Source organism: Epargyreus clarus, unplaced genomic scaffold, assembly GCF_041222505.1.
Source record: "Epargyreus clarus isolate Ecla_fem2 unplaced genomic scaffold, WU_Ecla_fem_2.2 ptg000006l, whole genome shotgun sequence".
NCBI lineage: Eukaryota > Metazoa > Arthropoda > Insecta > Lepidoptera > Hesperiidae > Epargyreus > Epargyreus clarus.
The window spans coordinates 12,048,227-12,059,221 of record NW_027332214.1 but is presented as its reverse complement, the minus strand read 5'-3'; positions in this window follow the sequence as shown (position 1 = coordinate 12,059,221).

Here is a 10,995-nt window from a genome sequence, read left to right as displayed (position 1 = left end):
AACGTTTCTTGTTTCTAGTGATTAGGCATTTAAGTAACCGACAATGTATATAATATTTGAACTTATCAAATGGTTGCCAAATTAATAGGTTTCATTTGATTTCATATTGGTGGCAATTTTTTTAAGGTGTGCAACGAATCTATATAAAAAGTGCGTATTAATAAGAGTAATAAAATAACTAAAATAGTGTAAAATTACGATATTAGGAGTTATAATTACAAAATCATTATCGTTAGTAGATTTTTTTGTGGTTTGACACTTGGAGGTCACCACCACCATATGCGAAGGAAATGGAGGAAGTAGGAAGTGTTACGACTAGGAAGTTTCTATTTATACCATGAAGTCGTTCTTGCGTTTTGGTGAAAGTGTATAGTTGTCGACTTTTTGTGTAGCGACTACCTTAGTCCTCCTCAGGAGAGCTAACGCATTAATGTCACATGAAATTAGTTATAAATACTTACCATCTGATGAATTATATAGTCGTTTTCTACTTCAATCTTATAAAAAATACCTAGTTACAAATAATTGCAGACGTGATAAAAACATAAAAAAATCTACAAAACTAATATTAAACCTACCTCATGTATAACTATGAGTACATTTAAAATCTTAACCCAGTACGAAACAGCCAACAGCCAATTTTCCCGAATCGAAAAGAAGTGTACAAGATTTGTACTCAGTTTGTTTTTTCGAAAGTCGGCAAAGACAAAGAAGTTTGTTCTTGTTTACAGCCGGTATGCAATTAAGAATGTTTGTGCTTAGTCGTCCAATTAGCGAAGTGTTTTCAGTTTTTACGTGCGACGCTTCTGGAAAGTTTGGTGCGAAGGTAAAAAATGTTAAAGAATTCTTATCAATTATTTTATTGAGTTTTGTACACTGCGTAATTGGCTTAACTTATTATCTAACAAAAATGACTTTTGAAAGTGGTACACGTATACGACAGGAAAGGTACCACATACTTATTTTTAGTGTGAAACAAGTCTTGCGTTTATGTGTGTGGGTGTGGATACCAGCTAACTTCATTATTAGGCGGTCATGGTAGTCCTCAGGAGAGGCACCGATTTGCTTATATTGGCTTAAGTAGAACCCTTGTTCAATATGAAGTTGATTAAAGATGTTCATGGGAGCCAGTAACGACTTACCATCTGCTAGACTACGTATGCGGTTACTATTTCAGTCATTAAAAATATCTATTTACACCTTATTCCATCAAATAAACTTTTACCACGATTATAAACACTTGCATAACTCTCAGTACATTTAAAATCTTAACCCAGTACGAAACAGCCAACAGCCAACAGCCAATTTTCCCGAATCAAAAAGAAGTGTACAAGATTTGTACTCAGTTTGTTTTTTCGAAAGTCGGCAAAGACAAAAAAGTTTGTTCTTGTTTACAGCCGGTATGCAATTAAGAATGTTTGTGCTTAGTCGTCCAATTAGCGAAGTGTTTTCAGTTTTTACGTGCGACGCTTCTGGAAAGTTTGGCGCGAAGTAAAAAATGTTAAGGAATACTTATCAATTATTTTATTGAGTTTTGTACACTGCGTAATTGGCTTAACTTATTATCTAACAAAAATGACTTTTGAAAGTGGTACACGTATACGACAGGAAAGGTACCACATACTTATTTTTAGTGTGAAACAAGTCTTGCGTTTATGTGTGTGGGTGTGGATACCAGCTAACTTCATTATTAGGCGGTCATGGTAGTCCTCAGGAGAGGCACCGATTTGCTTATATTGGCTTAAGTAGAACCCTTGTTCAATATGAAGTTGATTAAAGATGTTCATGGGAGCCAGTAACGACTTACCATCTGCTAGACTACGTATGCGGTTACTATTTCAGTCATTAAAAATATCTATTTACACCTTATTCCATCAAATAAACTTTTACCACGATTATAAACACTTGCATAACTCTCAGTACATTTAAAATCTTAACCCAGTACGAAACAGCCAACAGCCAACAGCCAATTTTCCCGAATCAAAAAGAAGTGTACAAGATTTGTACTCAGTTTGTTTTTTCGAAAGTCGGCAAAGACAAAGAAGTTTGTTCTTGTTTACAGCCGGTATGCAATTAAGAATGTTTGTGCTTAGTCGTCCAATTAGCGAAGTGTTTTCAGTTTTTACGTGCGACGCTTCTGGAAAGTTTGGCGCGAAGTAAAAAATGTTAAGGAATACTTATCAATTATTTTATTGAGTTTTGTACACTGCGTAATTGGCTTAACTTATTATCTAACAAAAATGACTTTTGAAAGTGGTACACGTATACGACAGGAAAGGTACCACATACTTATTTTTAGTGTGAAACAAGTCTTGCGTTTATGTGTGTGGGTGTGGATACCAGCTAACTTCATTATTAGGCGGTCATGGTAGTCCTCAGGAGAGGCACCGATTTGCTTATATTGGCTTAAGTAGAACCCTTGTTCAATATGAAGTTGATTAAAGATGTTCATGGGAGCCAGTAACGACTTACCATCTGCTAGACTACGTATGCGGTTACTATTTCAGTCATTAAAAATATCTATTTACACCTTATTCCATCAAATAAACTTTTACCACGATTATAAACACTTGCATAACTCTCAGTACATTTAAAATCTTAACCCAGTACGAAACAGCCAACAGCCAACAGCCAATTTTCCCGAATCAAAAAGAAGTGTACAAGATTTGTACTCAGTTTGTTTTTTCGAAAGTCGGCAAAGACAAAGAAGTTTGTTCTTGTTTACAGCCGGTATGCAATTAAGAATGTTTGTGCTTAGTCGTCCAATTAGCGAAGTGTTTTCAGTTTTTACGTGCGACGCTTCTGGAAAGTTTGGCGCGAAGTAAAAAATGTTAAGGAATACTTATCAATTATTTTATTGAGTTTTACGTACTGTATAATTGGTTTAACTATTTGTAAGGAGTAAAAAGGTTTTTTAAAGGTGTGAAAATTGCGATTTTTATCATATACGAGCTTTTGCCCGCGGCTCCGCTCGCGTTACGAAGTAATATTTTCATCCCCTATTTTATCCCCTTAGGGGTAGAATTGATCAAAATCCTTTCTTAGCGGATGCCTACGTCATAACATCTATCTGCATGCCAAATTTCAACCCGATCCGTCCAGTGGTTTGGGCTGTGCGTGTGTGCAGTCAGTCACCTTTGAGTTATATATATTTAGACTATATAGTATAGTACATACGACGGGGTAGGCACTGTGAAATAATTCGTACGATCGGTGGAAGTCTGTAGATGCCAGCTGACTTGTATATGAAGATATAAGAGTGGTACCACTTCTATACCAATGATAATGTCAGCTTAATAATCATTGTTAGGCGCTGAAGTGTTTCGGTGTTAGACGTGGTGAGCGATACTTTTATTTTATAATATAGGAGTAGCAGACGAGCATGCAGTCCACCTGATGGTAAGTGGCTACTGCCGCCCATGGACATCTGTAATCAACCCCAGATAGGATTAGATATTCCTACCTAAGGTCTGCCACAGATGCGCCGCTACCCCTGAGTAGGTACTAAGCTCGAACGCCTCGAAAAAGTATGTCTCCCTTACCACACCCTTCAAAACGGAACACAGCAGTGCCTAACACTGTTGTTATTAGGCAGAAATAGGGGTGGCCGTGGTACCGCCGCAGTCGAACCACAAAGGGTTCTACCACCTTCAATACCATACATATCCGAGGCATTTTGACTTAGCCCTTACATCAGCAACAGGCAGAAACTCTTTGGCCGACCTAAGGTAGGAGCTGCACATACTTACACAGTAAGAAAAATAGAGGCAACCAATTTAGTCCTCAGGAGGTAATACATAGATTGCAGTCACTTACTGCAAAAGATAAATATAAACGTTTCTTACCAATATCCACGACATCCCTTAACCAAAGTTCTTAGTGTACCTCCAAGCAGAACTGGTCTCTTCAAAAATTCTCCGCTGTGCAGAATATGTAATGAATACAACCGAGCACGTGCATCAATTGTAGACATCGATATCTTCCATGATTCGTGTCTTTCGTTTAAAAACAAACTAACAACTCATTTGCTTACTGTTTAAATTGAACTGCTATTTTAACATTTAGTCATTTTTTGAATTAGAATACTATCTAACACCCTATTATATTTGTCGTTTTTTTTTTTACAACGAGCAATAACATGTCTTTGGCTAATTACGAGAATGCTATACATACTTATAATTGGCATGTATATAGGGCACATTATTACTATTGTATTTAATTTGAAAATGTTATGTATACTATGCTGTTTGTATGTCTAAATAAATAAATAAAAATACATATAGTTCATCGGTTTCAGAGCCCCTGTTCTGTACAGAATTGTTTACAGATGTCCATAGGCGGCAAAGACCACTTACCCTCGGTACCCTTACCATGAGATTTTACGTTTTGACAAATATGACTGTTTTGGTATTTGTTTACGTATTGGCCTATACAATTTCAAAGTTCGGATATAATCCGCTAGGAGCGCTGATTGGAAATAGTATGGGCAAATACGTAAACAAATACCAAAACAGTCATCTTTGTCAGGTCTGTATGCTCGTTGACTACTTTAATTTCAAACTTTAGATATATTCGTCGTTCATCGTCGTTCATCCGTGACATAAATTTAATGTGACAGCATGTGTAATTTATATAACCATTAATATAACCCATTGTGTATCCACTCCGGGGTTATTAAGTATCTATTTGCGGTCGCGGTTGCCATGTGACATCTAAACACGCGGTCTTGGCGCACAATATGATGGAAATCTATTTTGTCGTATTTAGAAAATGTTTGTCGTATTTCAACTTAATTTTTTGTTACGACTAAAGTGTTTTTTAACGTCGTTATATAATGTTCATTTCTTATTGTTTTATTTTGTGGAAATATTTATTGAAATACATGAACAAAAAACTACTCCTAAATAACATATTAATAGAAACTACGTATGTTTATCATTGTAGATAAAACTTATAAAAACAATGTGTATCATGGAGTATCTTTCGTTGCTTCTTCTTCATAAAATGACATTGAAATGATATTCGTAATTTTCAAGAAAAAAGTTCAATCAATTCAAAAATCAAAGTAGATTATTACTTAGAATAAAATATTTTTGATTATTATATTATCGATCAGATACGAAAGAAATCTTGTGAAATATATCGACTAGACTTGTCATTGCCTCCGGTGATCAAAAACCCGGCTATTTTGCATGAAGATTGATCCTTGTTGTGCAGTTAGCCGCCAGCGATTTGGGAGTTATATACAATTTATTTTATTTCGTCAAAATTATTTATCATTTGTCATAAAGGTATCATGTAAATTATACATGCAATACATCAGACTAGGCTATTTATTGAAAAGCTTTTGACTACGAAACGACCATAGAGCGTGTTAAACGTGGGAATTCGCGGGGCAATAGTTTAATATAATATGTTTTTATATACTTAAATATCTGTACATATTAGCTATACTAGTATCGTTGTTATTGAGTTTTGTTAGCAAGTTTGGTTAGTACGTAATTAACTGGAGGAAAAAATTGGTAATACGCAAGTCAGGGGTTTTTGCTACGCTGGGTACAGGCGCACGCTTGCGCACTGTGGAGCGTTTGGGTGCTGGCCCAAGGCGTAAGCGGCAGCGTGTTGGATTTTTCTATTAATTTTTTTTTTGTTTAACTTGTTAATATGCTCTCTAAATATTGTTGTGACTGTGGTCTATGATTTTATCGCTACGAAATGTACATGGCAAGTTAATTCACATTTTTGCATTTACTTTAAAAATTACAATTTATTCTTGAAAAGTAGCAACGCATCTGACAATTTATCACAGGTAGGTTACTAACTCAATTTTATTCATTTTTTAATTTCGTTAATTTCATAATAAGTATTATTAGAATAAAATATTCTATCAATTTTTTTTCCTTATCTTGGAAAACAATAAACATTGTCGCTTATCCATAAGCGACTTTATAAAATTAAAACAGGCCCAAGTCATATCAGGGGTCGAAAATGGACACATTGTTTACCATACAAAGTAATCGGGTCATATCGATATTTCAGCTCTACTGTACAGTTTTGTAACTTACATTTAAATTTTGTTTAAAACAGCTGTATTTATTTCTGGCTTATAGTTAATACCAATAGTATGTGTAGGTGAAACACACACAATCGAATCACGAAGAGTAATATCCTAACACATTAAAAATCAAACTCGATATCTATTAAATTGGACTCACCACCACGGGTGGCTGAACCGTGAGAAGTGTACGCTAGAAGGAGACAGCTGCACCTCTCACGGTTGGCTGTCGAAAATTATATCGCTGTTTATCGAGTATGTATGTTTATAGTAATAACTAAGGAATCATTCTAGCCTCTCTATAGATGAACGTTTTTACATAGATGAGGTAACTAAATAGGCTCCTAATACTAATACCTATTGTATAGGATGGACAAAACTTTCGGTTTCTGTCCCTGAATGGGCAAAGGTCTAACTGACGAATTTCATATTATCACTTGATGTAACACATGATTATACGATTCATTCGATATTTTTGAAATGTATTATACATATTTATATTATTGGTATTATATTTATATGTGGCAGTATTTTTTTCTTCAAGTATTTGTACAAAAATGCTGTGATTTTGAATTAAAGTTATGATAGGGCATTGTATGGACCACTTCAAAATTCGACAATTTAGTTTCTAATTGTTAGTTTCGAACTTGATAGTTAAGATTTTTTTTTTTTTTTTTTTTTTTTTTTATAATATAGGAGTAGCAGACGAGCATGCAGTCCACCTGATGGTAAGTGGCTACTGCCGCCCATGGACATCTGTAATCAGCCCCAGATAGGATCAGATATTCCTACCTGAGGTTGGCACAGATGCGCCGCTACCCCTGAGGACTAAGCTGGAACGCCTCAGAAAAGTCTGTCTCCCTTACCACACCCTTCAAAACGGAACTCAGCAGCGCTTAACACTGTTGTTATTAGGTAGAAATAGGTGTGGCGGTGGTGCCGCCGGAGTCGAACCGCAAGGGTTCTACCACCTTCGATTTGTTTGTGTGTATAATATGATATTGACATGCGTCTGAGACGTTCAATGTCTGTAGATATATTATAAAAGGTGCTCAACGCTTTAAAAAAATAAAAAATATGAGAAAGTGTAATAAAAAACCTACTTTTAGTCGTCACAATTTAATAGGCCCATTTTGACACATGCCATCGCTACGGCACTAAGCATGTGATGTACAAATCGATAACCAAAAAACCGATTTTTACGACAAATCGATTACAACCCCATATCGTATTGTATAAAACACTTAATATTTTGTTTGCAGAATATTTGTTTAATAAATTTCTAAATCATATAAAGATTTAATAAAAAGGAGAAAAGAAAATAAATTATTTCGTAACTTAAAGCTTTAATCATTTTAAGAACATTAAATGAAGCATCGGTCGTCCTATCGCAACCTGTATTCTTTTTTTTTCATTTTATCATTCACTAAGGAACAAAGTGTCGATTATTTTATTGTTGTTCTGATGAAAAAGGGACAAATAATTAATTATTGGTAATTCTAAGTTTCGATTATTTAAAAGTTATTCGATTATGGTTTCTTTCGAATGGTTTGAAGCTGCAAGCTGTAGTCGGATATAGGCGTAAAATTCCAAATTACCCCTATGATACTTTTTGATGTAGAGTAAATTGGTTTCTGGACACATTATAACTAAATTAAAATGTGTAATACAATTTATAAATTTTATTAATTGTTTTTGTTTACAAATGATTGCGTTATTGAATACAATAATAGTATTTATTGTATTTAGAAGTATTTTACTTTCCAATTGCGTATTATACGTTCACACAAAGTTAGTTCTAAACTTTATTGACATTAGGATGGCATGTGTCAAAATGGGCCTATTAAATTGTGACGATTATATATCCAATGCTTTATGATTGCCTGGTGTCATACAAAATAATGCAGAATAGTTATTAAATACTATCGGATTGGAGTGCACGGATTACCGCGTTAGATAACGAGCCGCAACTCTAATGAGGCAATTGAATAAAATCCGCAATTTCTGCCGATTAACGTCCATTTGGCGCAGTTTGCATGTGGTTTGTGTGACTTGGTCAAATAAAATTGTATTCCAAAGTGACGGGATTTGTATTTGCCTCTAGCTCTTTCTATAGTATGCATGAGCGAGAAGTGTATATAAAAGTGAGTACTTTCGATAACTGAACCGATGAAGTTGGAATTTGGTACATATAAATATGTATTTCTGTGATCCAAAATCAAAATTAAGTATGTATTTTATAGAATATATAATATGAGGGTATTAGAATTTTATTATCATACTAGTGGTGCCCGCGGCTTCGCCCGCATTTCAAAGAAATAATTTGACATACATAAAACGGAAAATTTGTACCTGCATTGGAATGACAGTGGTACCATCTGTCGAAAATTTGTCTTACCAACTCCCAAACCCTCGTGGGCTCTTGGACAACAACTTTGCTAAAGATCATCACTTGATCAATAAATGCATAGTTTCCGATTCTATAACTACTTACGAATTGAAAATTATTAAAAAAAAACCTTTTTCCACGGACTAAATTGTGAATCTAAACCATTCTCAAGTCCCCTTGAACACACACAACAAATTTCATCAAAATCAGTACAGTCGTGTAGGAGCAGTTCAGTAACATACACACGCACATAAGAAATATATATATATATATATATATATATATATATATATATATATATATATATATATATATATATATATATATATATATATATATATGACAATATATATATATATATATATGCCACGGTATATATATATATATATATATATATATATATATATATATATATATATATATATATATATATATATATATATATATTTCTTATATATATATATATATATTTCTTATATATATATATATATATATATAAAGATGAGTTTAAGCAAATTTAATAGCGAAGGAAAATATCGTGAGAAAACCTGTATAAGAGAAGTCGAAGAATGTGTGGTATACGATCACCTGGTTTAGGGCATAGTCCTTATTCCCTAAACCCTTCTTAGCACTGTGGAGTCTCATGTCCAGCAGTGGGACTATAATAGGCTTACGAAAATATGCAAAAATTTGAAGGTGGTAGAACCCTTTGTCGTTCGACTCCGGCGGTACCAGTGCAGTGCAGGGTAGCAGTGTTAGGCGCTGCTGTGTTCTGGTTTGAAGAGTGTCGTAAGGGAGACAGACTTTTCCGAGGCGTTCCAGCTTAGTCCTCAGGGGTAGCGGCGCATCTGTGGCCAACCTCAGGTAGGAATATCTAATCCTATCTGGGGTTGATTAACGATGTCCATGGGCGGCAGTAGCCACTTACCATCGGGTGGACTGTATGCCTACTCCTATATTATAAAAAAAAAGAAAAAATATGTAAATATACCAAAAATGTCCTTTAAACTATATTAGAACAAACAGATATTGGTTCACATCGCAACAAGAAGTTACAAGGTTCAAACATTTTACACATTACCAAAACTATAAGTCCGTTCTTCTGTTAAAATTTCACTCGACGTGTTACTCCGCTAATATTCGCCTGGTGCGGCTTTAGACTTTATTTCCAAGCTTAGAGTACAATCTTGTTGGATAATCCGACACACCTACCTTAGACACGTGTCTTAAAATGAACAAGGAAGCGAGTAAGACTATATTTGAGATTTTGATAACATGATAGAAGTGAGAAGACCATAAAATCTTCTTATTTATTTATTTTAATTTACAGGGGGATTTTTTCTCTGGGCGAACGTATCATCCCGTACAAATAGAATATAAAACAATATGTCCTCGGAGCAGCGATTTGGCTCATTTATATTATATATAAAATTCTCGTGTCACAGTGTTAGTCACGCAATTCCTCCACGGCTTTACCGATTTTCACCAAATTTTATATGCATATTCAGTAGGTCTGAGAATCGGCTACTATCTATTTTTCATACCCTAAGTGTTAATGGTTGTTTATACTTAATATTTTTTTTATTTATATGACAATACAATATTGGCCGGGTCAGCTAGTTATATTTATAAAATGTTAGTGTTAATCTTAGTAGTTTTAGTTTAAATATTGTTTATTTTTTTTAATTGTTTTGTAATTATACGTTCTCTAATTAATCTATTCATTCCATACAATTGTATAATATTTACTTTTAAAGATGTCAAATTGCGCATATACGGAGTTTCATTAGCCACTTTCTCTCCATAACGAACCACTTTCTAAAGCGGTAGTAGTTTGTTGATAGAATCTTCTTAACACTGTTGTTATAAGTAGAAATAGATATAGTCAGCAGAATAAATGTCTTAAACCATAAACCATAAATAGGTCACCTTCACGGTGGTACCTCCAGAGTAAAATTTTCTTGTTGATCGACTCCGGAGATACCACCATGAAGGTGACCTGTTTCTGCCTAATAACAGTGTTAAGCGCTTTGTTCTGGTTTGAAGGATGTGATTAGGTAAATGTACTTATCCTACTTACTAAATGAAAAGCCTCGTTCACTTAGTCCTCAAGGGTAGCAACACATATACCAACTTTAGGTAGGAATCTAATCTTATCACCATGACTTTTGTCTGTATTTTAAAATTACGATTACTATTCATGAGCTTGTATTTAATCACCTAAGACCATGCATTATAAATACGTATGAATATGTCCTTCCTTAGACATCATGCATCTTTAACTCATTAAATAAATTATAATAACTGCACTGTCCTTCACTAATAATTTAAATAATATGACTGTCCACTGTCCGCTGTTGACATTGCCGTGCCGTGCCGGGCCGGTGTCGTGTCGTGGTAGCTTGTAGTTCACCAGGTTTAGTCCGACAAGTGGTACACCAGCTTAATTGTACCGAACACTACCGATGGAGCTTTAAATAATCCTTTCGGTGCAATTCCAGTGAAATTCATTGAGTTTGAAGTGGCGTGTTTTATGAACAACTTTTCTGCT